This window comes from Urocitellus parryii, chromosome 11 (assembly GCF_045843805.1).
Source record: "Urocitellus parryii isolate mUroPar1 chromosome 11, mUroPar1.hap1, whole genome shotgun sequence".
NCBI lineage: Eukaryota > Metazoa > Chordata > Mammalia > Rodentia > Sciuridae > Urocitellus > Urocitellus parryii.
In genome coordinates this window covers 31,988,981-31,999,411 of record NC_135541.1, presented here as the reverse complement: position 1 = coordinate 31,999,411, position 10,431 = coordinate 31,988,981, and positions in this window count along the sequence as shown.

Below are 10,431 nucleotides of genomic sequence, written 5' to 3'. Positions count from 1 at the left end.
CAGATACAAGAAATAAAATTAGCAAGTAAATAAATGCTTTCTTGTTTCATTTCCACTGGGTGAAATGTAATAAGGAGGATGATTTCTAAAGCACGTTAGCATCTCTACTAGAGTGAAAATAAACATAGCCCATGTTCCAGAAATTCTGCTTCTGAGTATATGTTTGTTCAACAGAAATAATGTATGTGTGCACAGATACATATATAATAAAGTTTATTATAAAATTATCTAAAATGTAATAACCAAACTGCAAATATGGAAAATGTCCTTAATGACAGGTCAAAACATACAACCTAAAATTATGTCAACATTCAATAAATAATTTCATAACTATAACTGCTATGTTATTAATTATGTGATATAATCTTTCACCACTGGTTTTGTATTAACCAACTTTTCAAAATCTTTTCACAATTATCATCTGTGTATTCTTTAGGATTTTCTGCATATTTTTCTGAATAATCCTTATTTTGTTTTTTATTAAAAAGTCAATAAAATATGAATTCCTCAGGAATAAATGTAACAAAATATAAAATTTTATTAATGAAATTATGCCACTCTATTGAAAAATATTACATTAATACTTAAAATCAAAGAGAGACAAATGTTTGTATATTGCGAAAACTAGGATCATAAAGTTATCACATCTGCTAAAATGTTCTATAGATTCAATGTACTTTCAGTCAAAATTCTGACTTTGTTGTTTTGTTTTGTATTATGAATTGTAAAATGATGTCTCTAAAACAGACATAGAATGGTGATAATCCAATAAGAGCCAAGATTCTTTCTCTGAAAAAAAGACAATATGAGAAATATTGCATTAAATAATATTAAGGCTTATTATAAAACTTATATAATTAAAATATTATAATATCTGTTACATTGATGTAGATATAAAAATAGATCAGTCGAATACAAAGGACCCATCAACAGATGGATGAATAAAAAAATGTGATATAGATATGTAATGGAATATTATTTGCTCATAAGGAAGAATAAAATTCTGTCATTTGCAACAGAAAGGATGGAACTGGAAAACAAAAGTGAAAAAAAAGCCAGATTCCAATAGACAAGTACAGATTGTTCTTTCTCAAATGTGAAATATAAACAAAGTCAACAAGAAAGTAGAATAGGGATTACCAGAGGTTGGGAAGGGGAAAAGGGACAGAAAAGGGAAGTTGGGTCTGATCAGTGTATGCTGGATATGTGTGTTGAAAAATCACATTGGATTATTCCACTAGTACAGACAACTCTTATGTATTTTAATCAAAAATAAAATAATTTCTAGGGCTGGAGATGTGGCTCAAGCGGTAATGCGCTCGCCTGGCATGTGCGAGGTCGGGGGTTCGATCCTCAGCACAACATAAAATAAAGATGTTGTGTCCACCAAAAACTGAAAAATAAATATTAAAAAATTCTCTCTCTCTCTCTCTCAAAAAAAATAAATAAAATAATTTCTAAAATAAAAAGCTTAAGAATAGGGCAGGCACATGTAGAAATCTATTTCATTATAGATCAATATTGCAAATCGGTGAAGAAAATAATTACTATTCCATAAACAGTGCTGAGACAATCACTTTGGAAAATAGAGATATAGAATCTCCACACCTTACACAGAAGTGACCCAAATGGATCAATGACATGAATATGAAATACAAAACTATAAAAATGCTGGACTAATATATAGTAATATTTTTATAAAATTATGGGATGCACAAATTTATTAAACTGTGAATAAAATAGCAAAGGAAAATGTTAAATTCAACCCCATTAAGTTTATATATTTATTTATTTTTCTTTATTGCAGTATAATTGGCAATTAAAACTTACACACAGTGACAGTATACAATGTGATCTTTTGATATATGGGCACTGTTTTAGTCTGTTTTCAGTCAGCACTGTGATCAAATATCTGACAAGAACAATTTGGAGGAGGACAAGTTTATTTGAGGCTCATGGTTTCAGAAACTTCAATCCATAGATGGCCAACTCCATGCTCTGGGCCCAAGGTGAGGCAGCACATAATGGGGAAAGGGCCCAGCAAAAGAAAGTTGCTCATCTCAGGACAGTGTCAGGATACAGAAAGTGGGAGGAGGACTGCAGGACAAATCTTCCAGGACACACCTCCAGTGATTTACCTCCTCCACCCATGCCCCACCTACCTACAGTTACCACCCAGTCAGCCCATCCAAACTAAGATGGACTGATTACGTTTCAGTTCTCATAACCTAACATTTTACCTCCTAATATTCCTATATTAACAGTAACTTTTAGGGGACAACTCATATCCAAACCATAATATTCTGCCACTGGCCCCCCAAAATCTCATGTTTATCTCACAATGCAAAATCCAGTCTTAACAGTTTAGCATTGCCCAAAAGTCCCAGTCCAAAGTCATCTCTAAGACTCAAGGCAAACTTTTGGTTGTGAGTCCCTATAAAAATTCAAAAGCAAGTTATATATAACCAAGATACAGTGGCTCTAAGTAAACATTCTCAGTCTACAAAAGAGAAATAGGGACATAGAAAGAAGGGATGAGGCCAAAACAAGACTGAAACCGGGCTGGGCAAACAGGTCCTATAATTTTGCATACAGCATCTAGGACACATGCTAGAGAGATATGTATTCCAAAAGGGTTGGGAATCCCCACCCCTTTGACCTTGCTGGTTGCAGCACACATGGACTCTTTTACCTTGGCTTTTTCTGCAGCCAACAGCTTTCCCAGCCAACAGTAAATGGCGTCTCTTAATTTCTGTGGTCTCCATTCAAGCGTTAGCATGTCCTTCACAGTTTCATGCATTGCCCTTACAGGGGCAGCCTGCAGGGACTCTGATGGTGGTACAGATTTCCTGACCTCCCAGACCTGCCTTTGAAATCTTGGTGGAAGCCTTACCTCAAGTATCCTGCATTCCTGCAGAAGAAGCACCATGTGGATGCCACCAAGCTCGGCTATCCGCTTACACTGTAGCTGAGCTCCCTGGGATTTGGGCTGCACTGACCTGTGAGTACCTACATATCTTAGAGTGGTGAAACAACTTCCTAGGCCCCTTGGGCATATCCCCAGGATCTCTTCTCAAAGGAATATCCCTTGAGCCTGCAGGGGACTTGGTTTACAAATTTCTAAGATGTCTTCAAGCCATTTTTTTATTGTGTCTGTGCAAAGTTCTTAGCATATATTTAGGGGCTATAATCTCTTCAATAAGCTTCCTTGGCCCCAGTTTTACATCCTTTTCTAGTCACACTACAAGTTTTTAAAATTCTTTAGCTCTGCTTTCTGCTCCATATTCTCACAGGAAACCTGACTAAAATCGGGCCAGCAATATCCATGCCACTGATTGAATGCTGTACTACATTGAACCTTCCTTCACTAGACTAATGAGTCCACCACCTTTAAGTTCAGCTTCACACAAAGTCTCAAGATGTGGACATAATGCAGCCAAGTTCTTTGCCAGAATGTAACATGAGTAGTCTCTATTCCAATTCTCAATAATGTGAGTCCTCTTTCCCCTCGGAAACCTCAGAAGCACAGTTCACATTCCTTTTGGAATTCTGGTCTTCTGAGAACCCACCAGAATTTCCCATTAAGCTGTCCTTCCAAAATTCTAAAGCTCCTCCAGTCTACAACACTAAAATTATCCAAATTTCTCATGCAACCCCTTTACAAAAGATTCTGAACCACATGCTCAGATGAGCCATAGCAATGACCTCACTTCTCGGTACCCATTTCTGTTTTGGTCAGCCTTTGCATCACTAGGACCAAATTACCTGACAAAAACAACTTAGAGGAGGGAAAGTTTCTCTGAGGCTTACGGTTTCACAGGTTTCAGTCCATAGATGGCCAACTCCCTTGTTCAAGGACCTAAGGCGAGGCAGCACATCATGGCAGAAGAGCCAGCAGACAAAAATTTCTCATCCCGTAGCAGCCAGGTAACAGAAATGGGGAGGGGCCACAGGAAGAACTACCCTTCCAAGGCATGACCCAATGATTCACCTCCTCCAGCCATGCCCCACCTGCCTATGGTTAACAACCAGTCAGTCTACCCAAACTTGGATGGACTGATCAGGTTTCAGCTTTCATCATACAATTATTTAGCCTTTGGATATTCTTGTATTAACAGGAGCTTTGGGGGGATACCTCATATCCCAACCATAACACACACATTGTGAAATAATTACCAAAATCAAGTTAACTCATATAGCCTCTGACAAACACTATTCTACTTTCTACTTCTGTATATTCAACGTTTTTAGATTCCATGTAAAATGGAGATCATGCAGTGTATTTTTTTCTGGGCCTGGCCTCTTTCATGTAGCATAATGTCCTCCAGGTACATCCACGTCATCACAAATGACAGGAATTTTCTTATTTTAACAGTCAAATAATATTTCATTTGTATACGTGCCACATTTCTTATCTTTTAATCTATCAGTGGATATTGATAGTTATCAATATCAGTGGATACTGATAACTGGGATTAATTATATATACCGTGAAGAGTGTTGCAATAAATATGGGAGTATAGCTGTTTCTTCAATACACCAATTTCATTTTTTGTACAAAAATTCAGTAGTGTGATTGTTGGAAATATTATGGTTTTATTTTTTTAAGGAACTTCCACACTGTTTTCCACCATGGCTGATCTAATTTACATTCCCATCTATTACATTTAATAAACTGTTAGCTATAAGAATTATAAAGAAAGTGAAATGAGTTGGGTGTAGTGGCACACCTATAATTCCAGCTACTTGGGAGGATAAGGCAGGAGGATGACAAGTTTGAGGCTGCCTCGGCAATATAACTAGACCCTGTGTAAAAATAGTAATATAAAAAAATATATTTTAAAGACCAGGGATGTATCTCAGTAGTAGAGCACCCCTGGATTCAATTCCCAGTATTACAAAATAAAGAAAGAAAGAAAGTGACACACTCTAATCTGGGGAAGATATTTGACACAAAACTGAATCTTTCATAGACATGCCCTTCAGAAAGTGCATTATCTAAATATCTTATAAATATGCAAAGAAACCACTATCAGAAATGCTATAATCATGTAGCCATCAGTGGGATTTTCTGTAAAAATCCAAGTGAAACCTGCATACAATAGTTTATTTTTCCACTCTAATAAGTACATCCCTTTTAAGATAAATATGAAGGTGGCAACTCCATCCATGTGTAGGATTGTTTCCTCAAACCGATCTTTAACACAATGATTCAACAATAATTCAAGCAAACACAAGCTTCATGTTGACCTGCCTCTCTCTGAAAATTAAGCATGAAATTAATGTTGCATTTATAATATTATTTGGGTCCCTTAAATTGTCTGTGATGGATAAATTGCTACATTGTGTCTTAAGAATATCATTTTTAGGAACATTATGAGCTATGTTCAGAGTCTTCAAAAATGGAAATCAGAAGGATATTTCTTTTTCTTTCTTTTTTTTTTTTTTTTTTTTTTGGTACCAGGGATTGAACCCAGAGCCACATCCCCAGCCTTTCTTTTTGTGTGTGTGTGTGTATTTTATTTACAGACAAGGTCTCACTGAGTTGCTAAGTGCCTTGCTAATTGCCCAGGCTGGCTTTGAACTTGCCATCCTCCTGGCTCAGCCTCCTAAACAGCTGGGATTATAGGATGTGACGTCATGACCAGCCCAGGATACTTCTTATCTTGATAAAAAGCTGTCTATAAACATCTTTAAAACATCACATTTAATGAGAAAAAAATCTTGAAAATACTTCACTTTAATTCTAAATTACCAAAAGTTTTATCTAATGCAATAAAAAAGTAAAGGAGACAAGGAAGCACAGATTTGAAAAGCAAGGAGAAAATGAATAAATGTAGATGATGTGATATTTTTTCATACAAAGCAAAAAGAAAATAATTACAAATAGACATTTTTAAATAGTACTCCTCCCTTTTGAATAAACAATGCCTGATAGTCTCTTGGAGCTTAAAATATGCATACATACCCGAATACCTAGATAACTATATTATGCTCTTGGATAGGAAGATATGAACATTTTAAAGATAAATTATCATTACCATCATGTTAATTTATAAAGTTTTAATATTGCTCTACTAGATATTAACATACATAATAAAGCCATAATAAAAGAAAAAAACATTGTGCTGTTAATCGAAGAAAAGACAAATCCAAATGAAAAAGACTGGAGTTCAATATGATATTTGAAGTCTGTATTCTGGCTTTTTTCCTCTTATCCCCTCAAATCCATTCTCACCTTTCTTGGCCTTATTCTGAGCCTTGTAGAACCAACCTCTACCAAGTGACAAGTGAGCATTCTGAGGTCTCTTCCTTTCTGGGCTGTGGGAAACACTGTTAGGAAACTAAGGGGGGGGCGGGGGGGGAGGGAGGGGACAGTGAGGAGAAGACAAAGCACTTCTTTCCCTGCTCCCTTCCTGCTTTGTTAAAATTTGTCAGTGACTCATGGCCCTACTCCTCTCCCAGGCTCTGGCAATGCTACTTCCTGCTAATAATAAGGATGGATAACTTCTCCTGGTAGCTAGATCTTGAGAATCTTGTTGGCTCATTTAAGGATAGTTCAACTTTCCATAAACATTCTCTTCATTCACTCATCTTCAGAATCTTATCAAAAGCAGCCTTTTTGATTCCTGCCCTAAACCCAATTAAAATAGGTGGAATCACATGTCAGTGGATAGAGAATGAGATCTTGAGGATAACTGGCTGACTCTATGGAGAAAAAAGTATAAATAAAAATTCAGGGCCCTTGATGACATTTAAGCAAGATGAAATTCTTAATAAGAACCCCCAAACAAAAATATATGGGAAAAATAAAATATATGGAAAAATTAACTTCATAACTTTAAGCTAAATATCTATACTTAAAATTTAAGGGCATTGTAGAGTAAGTTAACGGATGTTTGACATGGGAAGATATTTCAAAACTCGATTACTTAGTAGATAGAAGAAATGTCTGTAAATCGGGGAGAGGTAAATGATGGACAGTCTAACAAATAAATTGTTAAATTGTATAAATAAGAACTCACCACAGGATAAAATTAAATACCTAGAACCCATATGAAGAAGAACAATAATCTTTACAGCCATTAGATAATTGCAAAAATGAAGAGAAAGGAGACATAATTTCTAACCCATGAGATAAGCGAAATTAAGAAATCGGATAATACTGACGTTGAGGATTGGGACAGTGGGAGTTAACATCCATTTCAAATAAGAAGGGAAATGAACCCATCTATTCTGAAGTGCAATCTCTTAACTTGGCCTTAAATCAAGAATCTGTGTGCCTATCAAACACTAAGGAAATATTTTGGTAGAAACCTTTAAGAGACTCTTCACAGGTGCTATTGGAGTCACGTAAAAGAACATCTCTCACAGTTCACTTGTGAGAAGAAGGCTGGGGACAATCCAAGCAGCAGTCATTCAACAGTGAAAAATAAGGGGGCAGCAAGTGAAACACAAAGGAAATTGCACAAAGGAATATCATGATTAAATTAATCAACTATTGATCAAGAAAAAGTGGCCAAATAGACATATTATATACAGGAGAAAGCCAGTCAGAATCACCTTTGATGCATCTAGAGAAATAAAGCAAGAGAGAAGAAAGTGGAATATGTCTTTAAATTGCTGCAAGAAAAAAAAAAAAACAGTCTTGATTTCCATATCCAGAGAAAAAAGTGAGTGAAAAATCAAGGAACTCAGGCCTGCTCTGCCCACAGCTGTTAGAACCAATATGATGGGCTGGGGATGTGGCTCAAGCGGTAACGTGCTCGCCTGGCATGTGCAGGGTGCTGGATTCGATCCTCAGCACCACATAAAATAAAGATGTTGTGTCCACTGGAAAATAAATATTAAAAAAAAATTCTCTCTCTCTCATTCTTCTCTCTCTCTCTTAAAAAAAAAAAAAAACAATATGATAAGGATTAGTCCTTTTTTTCCAGTTTCCTTTTACCTGACCCAGTCATTGTTTAAAAAAAAAAAAAGAAAAGAAAAAAGAAGTAGTCAGCTGTTAGAAGAAGAAAAAATAAGACTTTAAACCCACCAACCGAGTTCAGCAGTGTCTGTTCAGGGCATGCTGTTTGAGCCTGCTGTAAGAGAACAAGAAGTCACTGAAAGAAAATACTTTTTTCTTTGTCCTGAACCATTTGACAAAAGAAAGACCTTCTACTTTTGAGTTGATTTTTGTGCAAGATGAGAGAGAGAGAAAATAAGTTAGATGTATACTGTAAAGTTTTCATCTTTTGTACTGTCAAGATTTCACATTTTAACAAAATATTTTTCAATTTATAATATTTTGAGCAATCATCTCAAGAAGGGAGTCTTTTGGGTTTTGAGTATTTATATAAATAATGTGAAGATAAAAAAAAGAATGAGAATAGTACAGTGAAGATGGTTTAAGTTTAAATGTTAAAGTTAATGAAATATATTAAAATGATTGCTATATTTTAAGTCCGAAGTATGGGTCAGATCATGGAACATAATTTCTCAGATATCGTATACATTCCTACACATTCTTAGGTGTAGAGGAAAGTGTAAAAAGAATCACTTATCTTTTTAAATCACTTCTCAAGAATAAACTAGCAGGCTGACACAAAGATTTGAGCCAGGCATGATGGCATGTACTACTCCGGAAGCTGAGACACAAGGATGGCACGTTCCAGGTCAGCCTCAGCCACTTAGCAAGACCCTTTTTACACACAGTAAAAAGTAAAAAAGGCTGGGGATGGAGCTCGGTGTAGAGCGCCCGTAAGTTCAATCCCTAATGCCGTAAAGAATATAAGATTTGGATGTCTTCAGAGCAAAACATGAAGTCTTTTCATAAGTAATTAATATGATTAATTGGCATTATGAAGAGTAGTTTATAGAAAGTAGACTCTTCTTTTTTCTCTCATTGTCCAACTTTATAAAATGAAAAGTGTATCTCCAGTGGAAGAAACATTCTTCAATAAACAAAGTAGACATTGTTATCAAATCAAGTGATAAAAATGTGAGCCTGAGCCACAATATGGTTTTTTAAAATTAGTTATTTATTCTAATTTGTTGTATGACAGCAGAATACATTTCAATTCATAATACACATATAGAGCACAATTTTTCATGTCTTATTCTCTAGCTAAGGGATGTCTAATTCCCCAACTGTGGTTGTAACTCCAACCAAATCTCTATTAGTGTCTTGTGGTCTTGTGTTGATAGTGTTTGACTTGTATCACAATATAGTTATTTTGAAACTGAATGATTGATTTTGATTCAGGCTTCACATAAAAAATATTATTTCTTCCCTTTTAACCCAAGTTAGACATTCTATTCCATTTACTTAAATAAGTGATATACATTTAAAGCAACCTAATATTTATTGTTTGGTTTACTGAATATTGAGTTTAAATACTGAGGTTTCTGTTCAAACTATGAGTTATATTCTGAGTTAATGAGAAATTTACACATATTTGAAATTAAAATATGCTCTAAGTAAATAAATATTGCCACAGAATTACCAGTTTAGAAAGAAAAAACATTTCAACTTCAATTATTATCTTTATATTTAGAAGTATAGTGAGATAGTCAAAGAGCAATGAACCTCTTAAGACAGTATTAAAGTTGTGAAATTTTTTAAAAAATTCCAATTGTTTTTAGAAGAACTTAGGAGAAATAAGAACCTGCAGGTTTTTGTTACCAGAAGTGTAAAGCAAAGTCCTCCAGACAAAGAACTATTACCCCAGATGCCAAACAAAATTTGTATCAAAGGAAAGAAAAGTAAAAATGCAGGCAAATTTAAAAGATGGTTTTCTCCTTTCTTAATTTCCATATATGGTAATAAAATGTTTAAAGAAATAATAAGAATGTATAGTACAGTTTATATATAATGTTAGAAAATAAAAATATATCAACAATAACCCAAGAATAGAATAGAAAAACACATAATTATAACTTGGATGTTTTTTATATTATATAATCACTGGTATAATACAATTCTAACATAGCACTTGACAAGTTAGAGTTGCAAATTTTAAACCCAAAGGCAGACATTAAAGTGGAAAATGCACAGCTAATAAGAAAATAATTTGAATACCAAGGTACCCATGTAACACAAAACAAGGCACAAAAGCAAGATATGAAAGTCAGAAATTGTTAAATAAAATAAGATGTTGAATGTACAGAGACAAACATTTAAGAAGAGGAAGCTTGAAAAGCAACGTACCTCATGAACAACAAGCATATTGATATCTTACTATATTAACCTCAGACAATATTGTCTGTAGACTCCAGTACAAACAACAATGACAGAAATATAAAGAGAAATATTTTAGAATGATAAAAATTCAATTCATCAAGAAAATATTAAAATTATAGATGTGTATGTCCCTAATAAGATTCAAAAACATGAAGCAAAAAACTAACCAGTCTAAGAAGAGGAGTTCAGAAGGGAAATTAGAAAAT